The sequence below is a fragment of the Ictidomys tridecemlineatus genome, chromosome 6, assembly GCF_052094955.1.
Source record: "Ictidomys tridecemlineatus isolate mIctTri1 chromosome 6, mIctTri1.hap1, whole genome shotgun sequence".
NCBI classification, from domain to species: Eukaryota; Metazoa; Chordata; class Mammalia; order Rodentia; family Sciuridae; genus Ictidomys; species Ictidomys tridecemlineatus.
This window is the reverse complement of record NC_135482.1, coordinates 195,599,209-195,616,675: the sequence shown is the minus strand read 5'-3', so window position 1 is coordinate 195,616,675 and position 17,467 is coordinate 195,599,209. Positions and strand designations below refer to the sequence as shown.

The 17,467-nt window shown below is 41.8% G+C and overlaps 1 protein-coding gene across 2 annotated transcripts in view; it reads left to right on the top strand.

The window, feature by feature from the left end:
• The window catches only part of Nalf1 (NALCN channel auxiliary factor 1), a 552,008-nt gene that overhangs the window by 335,806 nt on the left and 198,735 nt on the right, over positions 1-17,467 (top strand). The gene's annotated exons all lie outside the window — the stretch shown is intronic.

Sequence of the window (17,467 nt, the reverse complement as noted above, 5' to 3'; positions counted from 1 at the left end):
CACGTTTCCTTCCATCTCACAGGCATCCTTCAAACTGTGTTTTCAAAATGTGTAGAATATACCCAGTAAACACTGGGCAGTGGATAGAGCAAATAAAAAGGGAAAAAAGCACACATTATTTCTTAGTTTTTTACCTAGTTGGCAACAAAATTTGCATGTAAAGGAGTGGAAGGTTTCTCGTCCTTTCTACCTCCTGAGCATGTGCAGTGTTTTTCTATAGAACAGAGATTTGGAAGTTCAATATAAAGGTAAAGAAGTATTTCTTGAAGCTTTTTTAAAAACTCTTTTCTGCATCTGAGCAATGAGTTTATTTTCTTTTATAATAATCTGATTCATACATGACATTAGATGTGAATATTTATGCAAATCAGCATGATCTCACCCAAGTTTAATTACTTCATGTCAATGATAGTTTTGATTAATACAATGGCATTTCCAATTCATATATAATTATTTTCTTCTATTTAAAGAGAAGACTATAATTTTACAGAAACTAATTTGGTTAGATCTAATTTTTTAAAAAAAGAAAAAAATTATTTCTACTTGTAAAGATGTTAACAATAAATATGACACTCTGGGCTCAATCCAGTGTTTTGGTCTTTATTTTGCAGCAAGCTTTTTTGTTTTGATCCCTTTGAAGAAAAAAAAAATCCTCTGAGTTTTGGTCTTTTAGGTGGAGAGTTGAACACAAGGCAGCATATTTTAACTTTGTGATCTGCATTTTAAAGGTGGTCTGGAGGCCCATACTGCAGTATTAAAAAGATGGCCCTTCCTGAGCCAAATGATTCCTTTTTTAAAAACAGTATTATGTTGAGATAACCTCAGGGTCATATATTTCCCTCTAATACCCATGATTAGATTATACTGCCATTACTCAGAGATGTTCTTACATTTAAAGGCAAAATTTAATACAGTCTGTAAGAAATCTTTAAAAGAAAAATATTAAGAATAATTTTGCCTTGAGAAATAGGAGGAAAGAGAAGAATTAAAATCACATTAAAAACTTCCAGTGAATTTTCATCATCAGTTTCTAGTTTAATATGTATATGTTCATACCACATACAATTAGCTTTAGACCCATAACATGTGCATTGCAAAAGAGAGCACGTGTCAAAATCTAAGGTGGGATTTGCTAGCTGAAGAATAGATTACTGCTTTCCTTAACCACAGAATTCGGTGTTTCTCTGGCAGAAACTGAAGTTGATGCCCGGAAACATCTTTTATAGAACAAAAGGCCTGGAAAAAAAAAAGGTAAGCATATTAGGCCTGAGCTCACCTACTCCTAGCACAGATAATATCTTGGGTGTCAATTGCTAGCCCATAACATGAGAGGTAGGTGCCAGGCCTCAGAATTTTGAGATGTGTGTTAAATTTGGAAGAATAATTGGGTGTTATGTAAAGAGTCATAACCCGGTGGCTGCATCCCAACTGCAGTCCCTCCATAGGCCTCTGGGGAGGGGTGTACAGATGAGCTGCTGCGGGGTAAGTGGGGGTTGTGGATCCCTGGAGATGTCTGGGCTTCTTGCTTTTTAATTTATCATCTTGTCACCCTCCCACTCCTGCCTCTTTGGGCTTGGGATGAAAGAAGTGAGATATAAAGGAATATTCATTTCACTTTTTAATTAAACATTTGGTTTGGTTCCAAAATACAAGACTTCAGTTCACATGTAAAGAAAGGATGTCAGAGAAATGGCAGAAGTGGTTTGGGAAGGATTTTCTTAAGCACAAGGGACTTATGCTTACTTTTGCTTCAACGGAAAAAAAAAAAAAATCTGCTTGTAGAACTCTGCAGATCTTCCCACACCACAGCCTTGGAGCCCAGTTATCACAGGGGCAAGGACTAGAATACTAATGTGTTCTCTGATGAAAGTGGTTTTTTTCTTCTAAATTGTTATCAACCTTTTGCTTTATTATGTATTCTTTTATGTTTAAGTTCAAAAAGACTTTTCTCTGTGCACAAACAAAACAACTCTTCTTCTCTTTTTATATTTACATTTTAATTTTAAAGTTTTCTATCAAATTTATAATTCATTGTTTCTAGATGTTAAAGAGCTCCAAGTTTAAAAATAATTCATGTTTGCTTCCCCATCTGCGTATCTTCTTTGGAGAAGCATCTATTAAGATCTTAGTTGCCCAGATTGTAACTGAGGATTTGTTTACATATTGTTGAGTTCTCTGGGGTTTTATATACCGTCCTTTATCGGCTATTTGTTTGGAAAATATTTTCTCAGTCAGAGACCTGTCTTTTAATTCGTTAAGAATATCTTGGCAGAGCAGAAGTTTTGATTTTAATGAAATCCAACCTACCATATTTCTCTTCCCCGGATTATGTTTTGGGTTTTCTGTCTGAACAACCATCATCCAGAGGTCATCGATTATCACCATGCACTAGGCTAATAAGAATGTCACTGATGGGGGAGCTAGGCTGGCAAGCACAAGTCACGTACCCACAGGAACTCTGCAGTTTCTTCTCAGTGTTTCCCCCAAATGCTCTAAAAGTATTATAGAATTTACAGGAACAATGGATTGGCCTAGCAGCCAGTATTCCTTAGCCCCTTCCTTTGCAGTGAAGCACCACTTATGTCATACACCAAAATTTAAAATTGAACCCTGGGCTTTTATTTTTTCTCCATGTATATATTTTTGCACTGTTTGAATAACTTGGGAATTTTTAATTTATAAGTTCCAGAGAGGATTGTCAAAACAGCTCTTCCTTATGAACTGCCCTCGGTTCAAGGGAGCTTTCCAAAGTGGTGTCTTCCTGCTTAGCTTCACCTCTTGCCGTCTTCCTCCTCTGACCAACGTTCCTGTCATTCCCCTGGGGGACTAGAGGAACCTGGTGCTTCTCAGGATGCATTTCCTGAAGGTCAGGGGCACTTGTGTCCACCTAGCCTCAGCCTGTATCCTCTCCACTCCCAATGGAAGCAGATTTGGAGGCAGCCCTGGTCTCTGGGGTCTGCTTGTCCTGGGGACTACTTGTCCTGGGGCTGCATTCTGGTCACACTTGCTGAGTGGAGACTCAGCTCAAGCTCTGCCTCTGCTGTGTCTGGTCCCCTCAGGCCCAGAAAAGTGCCCTTTCTGTCTCTCTTAGCTGCTCTAAAACTGGCTACAGGCCACCAGAGAAGGATGGTCAGGTCACTATCTGCTTTTTCACTCAAAACTGGGTTGTTTTCTGACATAGGATGTGCTTTTTATCTGTTTTCCTAACATGGTGTCTAGTAGGAAATCAACATTAGATTTTTTTTTCTTAGAAATGCGCAACATTTTCCTTGGCCAGATCTTTCCCCATGGCTTTGGCTTTTGAATTTGTACAATAGGGCAGGGAGTCGGAGAGACCCAGAGAGAGTGGTAGAGCCTCTGCCATGTTGATAATGTGGTGGGGACAACCTGAAAAATAATTCTCAACACAAATAGGAATATGGAAACATCATCTCTGCTTGGAAATGTCCTCTTAAGAGGAACAAACCTTGATGTTGAACCAAGGTCAAAATAAATGTGAACAGAGGTCACTGAAAATAAGTAAGCAAAAAAGACTACAAAGCGGTGCGTGGAAAGTGCTTGTGAGGTTTTCTTAACCAAAACAAATGTTAAAACTTTTTCTTAAAAGACTATTTTAAATGTCTCTTTTCTGCTTTCTTGGTCACTTATCCTTGAGCAATAAATAAATCCCAGCGACTTCAAAAACACACTCATATTCTTTTAGTCTGTCTTCACCTCAGAAGATGCAGTCACCACTTTGCAAATTAAGTAATAGTGGGCGTCCTCTAGGGAATCTCAGTGCTGAGGATCATTCTCATTGGCATCTGAGCTCAGGGCCAGTGTGACTTCCTGTCCCGCTGCAGCCTGTGACATGCATTTAGGCCTCAGTACAGTTCCTAGATGTCAGTCACTAAACAAATTGGATGGATGCTGATATTAGTTATGCACGTTGGGAAATATCAACAGAAGCTCTTCCATAGTCTTTGGATTTGCATCAAGTACCAGTGAGAACATGGGCTCTGTCCCTGGCTTTCATGGTTAAAGGGTGACTGGGGTAAAGCCCCTCATTTCCTGGGGTTCAGGTTCCTCACCAGTAAATAAAGGCTTTTGATGTCCCGCCCACTGCCGATCTGTGAGAGGGCGTACTTAGATCAGACCATCAACTGTTGGAATGTAAACTTCTTTACAATTATGACAGTATTTATTCAACTCAGAGTAAAAGCTAAATAATGAAACACTCTTTCCAAAGATTTTATCTAAGCATTGGAGTTTTCTACCTGCCGGCTTCCTTCTGAGAATGCCAAGATGCTCTGACACCAACAGAAGCCATATAAATTTCATCATTTTAAGTGAAGACAGGGCAATGTGTACAAATCCTCAGAGGTGATGGAAAATATAACTACTCTTTGTTTTTATCAGGTAAAACTTCTTACTATCAGATCTCAGCTCTTTAATGATGTACTTTGTGTTCCTAGAGCTTATCATGATTTTAAATACCATTTTAAAAACATATCAGCATGAGACTTATCAGGTGCCATCAGATACACTCTTCCTAGAACTAAACATCCATTAACGTCCCCTGTCCTTTTTCAGAAATCCAACCAATAAGAAACCTGAGCGTATAAAGGGAGGGCAAAGAGTAGCCACAATTGCTGAAAGGAAAACTTTGCTGTGAGACCAAAAATGGAGGAAAGGGCTTTCCTATGTACCACTAGGTAGTAAAGGGAACACAGGACCAGGAATCATTGCTTAGAAACCTTCACGTTTTATAAAGACAAAAATGGGCCAAGTAGAGCGTCTCACTTAGATGTGGGATGATTCATTTGCCTGATTCCTTCTGGTCCCAAGCAATGACTCCTTAGGTGGTCAACAAGGAGATTATTGAAATAAGAAATCAATTTTTAAAAATTAATGATGACTGTCATTGAACACACCAGTCTGAAGTTTCACCAGCGCTGCTTTCACTGTTGTGCTTTGCATTGTAGCAGAAAAATCCATTGTGTTCTCACTGTGAATGATGCCATGTTAGGGAGACATGCTCTCCTCAGGCCACCTCCCTCCCTCTGCTGTAGGTTCCTTTTTACCATCAGGAAGACACCCATAGCTCCCGCCTGCCTGCTGCCTGCCCTTCCACAGCCTGGGGACAAAAGGAAAACAAGGAAGAATAAGGTCATGTGACTCAGCAATTGTCTTCTTCAGTATTTATTCAAATGGGTGGAAAATATATACCCACACAAAAACCTATAAACAATCGTCTCTGTCGGCTTAACTCACAATTGTCAAAACCTTGGAAACAACCAAAGCGTCTTTCAGTAGGTAAATGGCTAAACAAACTGTGTGTATCCTGATAATGTACCATCATTCATGCTAAAAGGAAATGAGTTTCCCAGTCATGAAAAGACACCGAGGAAGAATAAATGCATATTACTAAGTGAGACAGTCAATCTGAAAAGACGGCGTGCTGTGTGATTCTAACTTTATAATGTTGTGCAAAGGCAAAACTATGCAGACAGTAAAGGCAACAGTGGTTGCTAAACAAACGTTAGGAGGGAAGAAGGAGGAACAGGCTGGGCCCCAGGATTTTTAGGGCAGAAAATGGTGAGTCCATATATTCGTCCAAACTTCTAGTATAAACAGCACCAGGGGTGAGCCTTACTGCACAGTACGGACTTTGGATGAAAAGACTGTGTCCGTGTGGGGTCATCAGTTGTGGCAAATGGACCACTCTGGAGGGCCATGTCCATGTGGGGAGCCCATGGTGTGTATGGGATCTCTCTATACTTCTACTGCATTTTGCCATGGGCCTAAAATTGCTGTAAAAATAAATTATTTTATTAAAGTCAAAAGTCATGTTCAAATAGGATTTTTGAAATATCTCATATTGCTTATGATTCTTGATAAAGTCATCATTTTTGTATTTAACTAGAGAAAGGATATGTTGCAATGCTCAATAAAGGAAAAAAGGATTATTGGAACATTCTGCTTCATGCTCATTTAATAACAATTTTCACTAGCCAGACCTGATATATTATTCATCACACATAAATTTCTTCTAAGTGTCTGATGACAAGGATTTGATTCTGAGCAAGCCCTGGCCACAATGGTGGTGGTGCAGGCTCTGTGGGGCCCAGTTCCACTGCACACAGCGAGGCCCTCAGCGGGAACCGTGGGGGAGCCATGATCCAAGCAGAAGGGAGCTCTTCAACAGGCGCAGGTAGAAGTGCGGCCCGGAATTTGTAGAAACACAAAATTTTCATAAAGACCTCTCAACTTAAAAATGGTGTCACTACTTGGGGCTGGGAATGTGGCTCAGGCGGTAGCGCGCTCGCCTGGCATGCGGGCGGCCCGGGTTCGATCCTCAGCACCACATACCAACAAAGATGTTGTGTCCGCCGAGAACTAAAAAATAAATATTAAAAAAAAAATGGTGTCACTGTTAGGGAAACTTGGAGAGGACCAAAGAGACCCCTCAGGAGCAGTGCAGGCCATGCGCTGCGGTGAGGGTCCCTTCTAGAGCAGGGCACGGGATCCCTGCTGGGCTGGGGGAGGAGGAAACACTCCTGGAAGGTAGGGAAGAGGGGACGGAGAGGGGTGGAAGGAGGGAACTGGAGCAGAAGTCAGTCGGTGAAGCAGGGGCCAAGCGAGCGGGGCGGGAGCGCCCTGCAAAACACGCCCCCTCCTCTGGGGGGGTGACCCCCAAATCTCAGGGAAGCCAGGCCGCCGGGTTGGGCCAGCCAAGGCAGGTCTGCGCCTCGACAGGACTGTGCCATTGGCAGGGCAGAGGGTCAGGCAGCTGTCGGAGAGGGAAAGGGCGCGGGGCTGGGTGGAGAGGGGCGGCGAGGTCCAGGAGGGGAAGCCAGCGCCGCCGCCGGGAAGACCAGTCCTGGAGCTGGACTCTTCTTAGGGGACAGGGAGGCTTCCTCGGGGGCGCAGCCGAGGGAGAAACCAGCCCAGGGGACAGGGACTCAAGATGCTGGAGGAGGAGGGAGAGCCGGCAGCGCAGCACTGGCGCCCGCCTTAGCTGACAGCCCGGTCCTCACAGCTGGGGGCCAACTCTCCACTCCGCACTCACGACTTCACACGCCCCTTGTCCTGAGGACTGCGACTCCAAGGGGCTCATCTAGTCTAGCACATGTGCTTCCAGAGAAGAAATAAGGAAAAGGGGGGGGGGCAGGAGAACCCGCGGCATTGACAGCCCCCCTCCCTCCCCTGCGGAGGAGTCCGCAGTTACATCAGTGTCGCTGATGGGCTTTGTGTGTGGCAGCCGCATCCTGCGGGGAGGAGCACATTTCCGCTGTCAGGCTCCTGGATCCTGCCGAGGGGCTCCTGCAGCAGCGCGGGCCGGCTTCTGCTCCGAGCTGGGTCTGCTCGGCAGAGCACAGCCCTCCTAATTGCCTCCCTTTGGGTTTTGGTTTCATGCACACGGTGACTGGTTTCAAGAGGTCCGTATCCTTTGTGTAAGCAGAATAACTTGAAATCCAGTGTTATTTCCTGTGCTGTGACTCACACCCCATCTGGCAAATCAGGAATTGAAACATCGTCTCCAGGGCACAGAGGATTTAAAATTTAACTCATTTGAGATTTCCACAGCCAATTCAGAACCTATATTTTTCATTAGTTAAATATTTAGTATTGGCAACATGAATTTGGATTCTTTCATCTCCTTGCAAATTATCTGTTTATAACGATTAGTGGTGCTAATGAGGTTGGCAATAAATAGGGTTCCTCTCCCTGCCCAGCCCCACTTCATTTCTCCATTTTAAACCAGCTCGGGTCACAAAGGCTGGGGAATTCATCTCCAGCAGCCCTGGGGCCCTCTCTTCCCCCTGCCTGCACTGCCAATGCTGTGTCCTAAGCATGCCCACTTTCAGAATTAGTCCTTCTTAACTGCACCTGGGCTTCCTCCTGGCAGTAGCCTTTCCTGATTCACTCAGCACAAATCCATCTGATAACATCTGGGCCTTCAGGCCCTCTGCCCCTTCCCAACTCTGTGTTCAGGTCCTTCCTGCTGCCACACCCTTCTTTCATCTCCCAACAACACTGGCTGGTGAAGCCACCTGTCCTGCTGGGCTCTCTCAGTCCCTGGGACCCAGGGTAGACACTTTTCTGAGGATGTATTTCCTTTCCTTCTCAACTCATTCCTTGTGCTCTCCCCAGTCATCCAACATGAGTGTTCCATAAGGCCCACCCTGAACTTTTATACCTGCTAGCTCCAACTCAGCACTTTCTCCTGTACAGGACATGCCAACAGGAATGGAGCAACTCCGCTGGGTTTCCACAGGCTGCAGAGGGTAGAAAGCACATCACTCTAGAAGTCTGGGGAGAAATTGCTGGTGCCAAAATTGCCTTGTGTGCCGTAGTGCCCAAGAGCATGCTTAGGATCACGGTCGCCTCTGCCTGTCTATGAGAATGGGATTTTAGGCCAGGCACTCGGACTCCATGTGTCTCTTGTTATTGGTAAATTTACAATGTTAATAAGACCTGCTTCATAGGCTACTGTGATAACAAAATCAGTTACCATGTTTAAGGAAACAAGAATCATGTCTTACACACAGGAAGTGCTGTGCAAATAATGATCATAGTTACTGAGCTCTACTTTGCTCCCTGATCCACATTTCCAGCTCCAGTCTCTCCTCTAAGCCCCAGGGCCAGAATAATGTCTTGATCTCCACGTTCCCCAAGGTGGTCACAATAGACTCAAAATAAAGTTTCTCTTTACTTACTTCTGCAAATCTGCTGTGTATTATATTCCTAGAGGATTGTTTTTTCTTCTTTTTTTTTTAATCATTGTTACATCTTAGCAGGCTTCTTGCTTGAAGCTCCTCTGCCACTCTTGGTCCCTTTATCTCTTTGCCCTACAAACAAACCATTTGTGATTCTACCTCTCGCTCTTTCTCCCAGTTCGTCCTTTACACTTCTTTTATCAAGAATCTGGGTCAGGCTAACCCTCCCTAGCTTGGACCATCAGGAAGCCTCCCCGCCAGTGTGTCCTGTCCCAGTTACACTCCTCCCAGCTCAGCCTCTGGGTCCTGCCTGCTGCAGCCCAGGTGATGTGCACAGCCCTGCTCTGCAGGGTGGGTACCGGGCATTGCAGAACAGAGCACAGCCAGGAATAGCCTCATCACCTCTTATCAAATTCACCTTAAAAATAGCACATTTCCTTGGGAACCACATGTCTTAAGCCACTTTCAGACGCCTAAATTCCAAAAACAATGGCGGGCCTCTTCTGTACACGAAATGTGGGCTGATTGCATAGTCCTAAGGCTTTGTCACCTACGAGCTCCTGGCTGAAAGTTTCAGGTGCTCACAGGGTGTTTCTCATTGGGTGAACAAGTCGTTTGATAAAATGACCATATGCTGAAAAGCCCAGAAAGGAAGTGCAGAAATGTGTGAAATGCATAAGGTCACCCACCTGCCACCATTGCTCTTGAACATCATCCTTCCCCGTGCTTGTGCGTGTTATGTAAGGAGACTGCTCTGTGCATCCAGGCACCAGGCTCACTCTGTGCTAAGGAACTGTGAGAATGGTCCAGTGTCAGCTTGTCAAAAATCGTCCCACCTGCTTCCATTCCAGGGCATGAAAATTCCTGATTTTGAGATTTCTCCTTAGGGTTAAAGAATTAGAAACATAGCCTTTATGACATATCCAAACTATGATATATCTGCATGAAAAATAATTCTTTCTGTTTGAATTAGCTTAGTCATCGTCATACAGTGAGTGGGTATAGCTTGAAAGAGACAAGGTCTGATGCTGAGCCACAGCTGGGATCTGAGGGTCGAAGTGTGCCGTGTGGGGCCAGGACACAAGGTGGATGTAGAATTTAAGAGACAGAGAAAGCCTGACTAAGGGCAGGGCTAGGGGAGGGGCAATTCAAGTCCAGCAGTGCTGTCCAGATGTGCACAGAAGGTGCCAGGGTCAAAGTGGCACCTCTGTGTTTCAAAGAGCAGACCTCAGTTCCCCAGAACCCAGAGGTGCATGGGAAGCCCCCTAACTGTCCCTGGGCGTGGCAGGAGTCTGCAGACTTCTCAGGTGCAGCCCCACCAAGGCCATTGTGCAGAGAGCCCACACCGATGGCAGCCAGTGGTGGGTTCCTCTGGTAGAAAAACGAGTCACAGCTTTGATCCCAGATGTCTGGCTTCTAGCATGGACAAGTGGACCTGACTCTGGATGGTTCAGGACAGCAATCGCCAAGCAGATCCTGGAACCTGATTAGCCATCCCCTTTTTATTTGTTCTTTTTAGTTACACATAACAGTAGAATGTATTTGGACATTATATATATATATATATATATATATATGGTGTATAATTTCCCATTTTTGTGGTTGTAGTTGATGTGGAGTTACACTGGTCATATATTCATATATGAACATTGAAAATTGTGTCTAATTCATTCTATAGTCTTTCGTATTCCTGTCCTCCTCTCTTCCTCCAATTCCCTCGTCCAATCCAGTGAATTTCCACTCCTCCTCCCGCCCCCCGCCCCACTTACTGTAGTTCAGCGTCCACATATGAGGGAATATTCAGCCTTTGGTTTTTTGGGATGGCTTATTTCACTTAATATGATATTCTCCAGTTCTATCCATTTTCCAGCAAATGTTGTAATTTAATTCTTCTTTATGCTGAATAATATTCCACTGTGTATATACACAACATTTTCTTTATCCATTCATTTGTTGAAGGGCATCAAGGTTGGTTCCATAGTTTAGCTATTGTGAATTGAGCTGCTATAAGTATTGAGGTGGCTGCATCACTGTAGTACATTGATTTTAAATCCTTTGGATATACGCTAAAGAGTACGATAACTGAGTCAAATGGTGGTTCAATTAAAGGTTTTCTGAGGAATCTCCAAGTTGCTTCCATAATGGTTGCACCAATTTGCAGTCCCACCAGAAATGTATAAGTGTACCTTTTCCCCACATCCTCACCAACATTTACTGTTACTTGTATTCTAGATAATTGCCATTCTGACTGGAATGAGATGAAATCTCAGTGTAGTTTTGATTTGCGTTTCTCTTATTGCTAGTGGTGTTGAACATTTTTTCATATATTTGTTGACTGATAGTATTTTTTCTGTGAAGTGTCTGTTCAGTTCCTTTGCCCATTTATTGATTGGGTCATTTTTTTTTATTGTTAGGCTTTCTGAGTTCTTTATATACCCTGGAGATTGATGCTGTATCTAAGGCGCAGGTGGCAAAAACTTTCTCCAATTCTGTACGCTCTCTCTTTACATTCTTGATCATTTCCTTTGCTGCAAAGAAGCTTTTTAGTTTGACATCATCCCATTTTTTTACTCACGATTTTCCTTCTTGCACTTCAGGAGTCTCGTTGAGAAAGTCAGTTCCTAAGCTAACATGATGGATATTGGGGCTCTGACTTTTCTTCTAGTGGGTGCAGGGTCTCTGTCTAATGCCTATGTCTTTGGCCCACTTTGAGTTGAGTTTTGTGCAGGGTGAGAGATAGGAGTCTAATTTCATTCTCTTACATGTGGATTTCCAGTTTTCCCAGAATCATTTGTTGAACAGGTTATCTTTTCTCCAGTGAATTTTTCTGGCATCTTATATGAGATAACTGTACTTATGTGGGTTTGTCTCTGTGTCTTCTATTCTGTACCATTGGTCTACTTCTGTTTTGGTGACTGCCTATACTATGCTGCTGTTATTATAGCTCTGGGGTATCATTTAAGTCTGGAATTGTGTTCCCTCCTGCTTCACTTTTCTCACTGAACATTGCTTTGGCTGGGACTCTCCTTTTTTCAAATGAATTTCATAAAGCAGTGGAAATCTTAATAACAATCTTCTGCAAGAGCTAGAAAAGGAAAGAAAACACGTGAATCATTGGGAATGGTGCATAGCACCCCACCACCATTCAGTGTGAGCTAATTATTAGTATGAGTAGTGTAGAAATACATCCAGGAGATCCTACCCGTCAGCAGAATCTCACCTCACCTCTGGAGGTGAGGGGACTCTGAATGGTGAGTTCGTCAGGGTGAGAGGGATGGAATGCGATCTGAAGACTCCTTTAGATGGGCAGCTCAGGTGAGTCCTCAGAGGAAGGACCAAGGCCACAGCAGAGCCCTTGCCAAGGGAAATGCAAAACGATAATAAGGAAACCTGAAAAGCAAAAATTTGCCATTAGCTACCAGGCCTTCTGGCTGGCCTTGACCAACTTAGCAAAGTTTAATTTTAAAAAGCAGTGGGCAAAGGATCAGGTACAGTATAATTTCAATTTTGGGAGAGTAAATATGTGTGTGAGTTTGCCTATGGGATTATTTCTGGAAGATGAAATTTCAAACATAATTTTTTGTTGTTCCTTCTTTTCTTCTTTCTCCAGCTATTGCATGCTTTTCTCCATGAAACACACATCACTTTCTAATCAGAAATGTAGGAAAACACCAAAATATTTCACAAATAAGTACATAATATACGAATAAATAGAATTATACAAAAGAATTACCTGAACTTCCTGTCAACAATGAATAATCACCTATCCCAAACGGAACTGTGTTAGTCACCTCTGCATTGCTGTGACCAACATACGTGACAAGAGTAACTTGGAGTAGGAAAGGTTTATTTTGGCTCACAGCATTAGGAGTCTCAGTCTATAGAAGGCCAAATCCATTGCTCTGGGCCTGAGATGGGGAAGAAGGTCATGGCGGAGGGCCCCACGGAGGAAAGGCACTCCCATTGTGGCAGCCATGGCGGCAAGGACGCAGAGGTATGGGGGCAGGGTGAGCAGGGAAGGTAGCCCCCCCACCACACCCAGTGGCCCGTCCCCTCGCCATGTCCCCTGCCTGTAGTTACCACTCAGTCCATTCAAACAGATGGACTGAGTGGGTCCCAGCTCTCACAGCACCGTGACTCCAACTCTGCACCTTCCTGCATTAACACAGGAGACTGGGGAGACAGCCCACAGGCAAACCATACCATGATTAATTTTTGAGAGCAGCATTATAAAAAATTCCAATTTAAAGATCAGGGATGAATTGGGTGGGGTCATTCAAATTAAAAAAAAATGAAATTTTCAGCTCACCACCAATAGAATGTTGGAGAATAGAAACTGACAGGATAGTCCCTGCACAGCTGTCAGAATGACTACAAGGGAAAACGGTAACAGTGAATGCTGGTGAGGCGTCCAAGGACTTGGATGGCTAACACGGGGTTGATGGGGTGGAGAACACCACTGTCATGTTGCAAAAGAGTTCAGTAGCTCTTCAGATGCAGGCTTGAGCATTTGTGCCAGAGAAGGAAAGTCATGTGCTCATATAAACAACTGCATGACATGGGTTTTGTGAGCTCTGCTTGCTGTCGCCAGACACTGAAGCTGGCCAAGTGTCCCTCAGTGAGTAGCTGTTTTTTTTCATTCGACTAAATGAAAAAAAAAAGTATATCACATGACTATTTGTATCAAGTTCATGAACAAAACCATAGAGATGAAGAATGGAATAGAGGTTTGAGGGTTAAGAACTGTTGGCCAGGGAGAAGAGTGGGGCCCCCCAGCTACTGTAAGGGAGAACAGAGTAGTGTGCCCTGTGGTGCTGGTAAAAGAGCCCCAAGCACCCACATTCACACTCACACGGAAGCTGAGAAATTGGTGGAAAGTAAAAACTCTCTTGGCCATGGAAGTTCTCTGATTTTGAGAGTTAACTATAATCATGCAAAATATTTCTATTGCTCATAGGATCTCTTTGTATTCTAGGGGCTTTTGTTTTAAAACTTCTAGTGAGTCTATAATTATTTTTTAAAAATAAAAGTTTTTGTTTTAAAGTGTTTATAAGAGTAGGTGAATAAGTTTGGCCTAATATTGGCAATATTGTGTATCTACAATATCTAATATTGTAGAACCTGCCTAATGGATAGGTCAGGGTGATTTTACCATTATTTTATTTTTACATATACTTAGAAGTTTCCACAACAAAACACCAAAGAAAAGCAATTTTTGAAATGAAGTATTGATTTTTCAAAAGGCTTTGTGAGAAAATGGTGTTCTCCTTGTTTTAGTGGGTGAGGAAAAGAACTCTGTATACACAATGAGGCAAAACCCTGCATAAATGTTTCAGGACAATCAAGATAAATTTCTGAGTGGACATGTTAATACTTAGAAAATTCAGGTTAATTCTGGTTTCCTGGATTTGTAGTTGCCCCTGGTTCTCGATGGAAAAGCTAATGCAATCTCCCGATATCTATGGGCAACAGAAATTTGCCACATTAAATTATAAACTGGAATCCATCAATCATTTAAGTCGGCTAAGGATGATGGGATCAATCATAGGCTGTTCCACTAGATATTTATCCTTCTAAATAATCAAAATCTTTGTGGAAATCCATGTTACCATTGCATAAAATAATACTACTTGGTTAAAATGCTCAGTTAAAGTAGGATATAAGTAAAAGTCTTTTTATCTTAGCATAATAAACTGAAAATTTTCATTGTATTCTTGTAAAATATTTTGAAGTTGTATATTATAAGAGTAAAGAAAATCCTAATTTTATAATCAGTTTTTGTGTTAGACATATCAAAGTATATGTAAGAAAAACTGGAAGAATATAATTACAGAAAACTAAAATTAAAATGAATATCATTCTGGGTGGCTAATATGAATACTAAAAATGAAATGCTTCATGTCACTAAAAAAAATCAGATGCTGCTAAATTAAATATATTATCGGTTTGTTCAAATTATGCTTAACACATTAAAATAAGCACATTTGCGGAAAAATTAAATATTGTAATTTAAATAGTTTTCTAGGACCCCTTCTCCTGAATTTAGAAATATCAACCTCCTACCACATATTCATCTAAAACATGGTCAGTGAGCACTTATTAGTACTGCCATAGTTTAATCATAAATATGCTAAGATAAACTTTTGTAGACACACATTTTCACAAATAGATGACTCCAAGCCTTTATTCAGAGCTAATTGTAACTGAAAATTTAAAAGATAGTTTATAAAGTTTTCTCTGTTTGTTCTTATTTATAAATAAGATGTTTTTCCCACAAGTAGGCATTGACTTTTAAATTTATAGAGTAATTTTTCTAATGCCTTTGTAATAAATTTTCTTTACTTGACAAAATTACTGCACACTCTTATCACATTTTAAATGACCAGGAGTGCTGCCTCTTTATATAAATTATCATTTGTGACCTGTGAAATTTATTTTTGCATTTAATCTTTTAATTATTTTGTTCATTGATTATGAAGTGCTGCAAAAAGTTAATTTTCTATACTATATCATTAAACACAGAATTCCAAAGAAGTACCTCTGTTTGTATATAAGGTATGTTGACACCAAACTATTGTCATGTATGAAATAAATAAATTAATTTTAAAAAAAGAATTCCAAAATACCTTCATTTGCACTTCATGAGTCCACAGTTTTCACTTGGTTTATTCTTAGAATTTTAGCTATTATCTCAATATAAAGAGAACTAAAAATGAAATGCTTCATGTCACTAAAAAAAAAAACAGATGCTGCTAATTTAAATATATTATCAGTTTGTTCAAATTATTCTTAACACATTAAAATAAGCACACTTGCAGACAAATTAAATATCATATTTTCTTATGTGATGTCTGATTGCATCCCTGTGACCAAAAGGCCTGGCAAGATCAGCTGGGGGGGAACACACCGAGGGGAGAGGCTCACGGTTTCAGAGGTCCGGGCCCCCAGACAGCCGGCGCCGCAGCTCTGGGCGGACATCATGGCAGGGGACTATGGTAGAGGAACGCAGCTCAGAACTTGGCCACCAGAAAGCAGAGAGAGCTCCTTCTCCAGGAACAAAATATGAACTCCAAGGCACACCCCGTGACCCACCTCCTCCAGCCACACCTACCAGCCTGCAGTCACCATCGGCCATTCATGCGCCCATTAGGCTAGGGCTCTCCTGACCCATCATTTCACCTCTAAACTTTCTCACATGGTCTCACACATGAGGTCTTGGGGGACACCTCAGATCCAAACCACAGCAAACCAATTTAAAATCAGTGTGTTAAAAATATTTAAATATGAGACAGTCTTCTTTTAAGTGGATAAAATATTAGTTTATTTTATCTCCTAAAAAAGTAAAAAAAATTAACTAAAATATATGGTACTTTTCCAAAAGTTGTGAGAAATGCCAGGAGACATCATGACCTGTTTCAGGTCACTTAGAGCAATAAGTGTGACTTCCTCTTTTTATCATGCTTTTCTATCATCAGACAACAGGCAGGCCCCTCTATAATACCTTTGTTGTTCACCTTCTTGAATCACTAGGTGACCCATGTTGATCTACCACCTAAATAAGTGATAGAGATAGTGAGAACTGTTTAGAACTTTTAGAAAAGTAAAGAAAATATCTAAAGGCCATTTTTTAATTCATGGAGCAATTTAAGATATTTAAATAACTTGCTACTCACTAGGAATAAGACTCCTAAACTTTAAAAGATGTCAAAGATACTTTTATGTAGGCTATTTCCATGGAAAGGACATAAAAACTTAAATATTGCTAATTTGAAAGCCATATCTAGTTCAGAAAATAGATTTTATTCATTGTAACTTTTACACACACATAATAAAAATATGTGAAAAATATAGATGTTCAAATTCAGAATTATTTATTTTCTTTTTTAATTGCTTTTATTTATTAAAATACATGACAGCGGAATGCATCACAATTCTTATTACACATATAGAACACAATTTTTCATATCTCTGTATATAAAGTATGTTCATACCAATTCATGTCTTCATACATGTACTTTGGATGATGATGTCCATCACATTCCACCATCATTGCTAACCCCCTGCCCCCAATGCCAAGTGAAGTTAGCCAATCCCAAAAAAACAAATGGCAAATGTTTTCTCTGATATAAGGTGACTGACTCATAGTGGGGTAGGGAGGGAGGGAGCATGGGAGGAAGAGACGGACTCAGAATTACTTATTTTTTGACTCGGGGATCTTCCCTTAGCTGAAACCAGTTGGGCTGGCCGTGGGCTCATGGTCTGAAGCCTTCCTCCTGAACTTTGTCCAGGAGCCAAGACTCTTCCCGGGATCATACTGGGTATGCCCAAGTTGGAGAGTGGGACTGTCTTTGTGTGCACACGGATTATTGGACCACAAGCAGTACCATTTGTCATGTATGTGGTTTTGGAAAGCTGGCTGACATTGTGGGACATTTGGCTCTTTATCAGATGTTCTAGGTACTTCATTTAGTCCCTCACTCGATGAAGTACTACTTTCCCATAAAACACCCTCTGTGCTGGCAGCCATGAAACATTTTCACACAATGTGAAATAAAATACAGATGCTCCCTGACTTACACTGGTGTTCTGTCCAGAAAAACCTGTCGTGTGAGAAGATGCATGTGACTCACCTGGCCTACTGAGCAGCCAGGAGTGCCACAGAGCACCATGGAGTGGGGAGTGTGGGTGGGTCCCCTCATGCTCTGTGGCTGCAGGGAGCTGTAGCTTGCTGCTGCCCAGCACGGATGGAGAGTGTTAAGACCCAT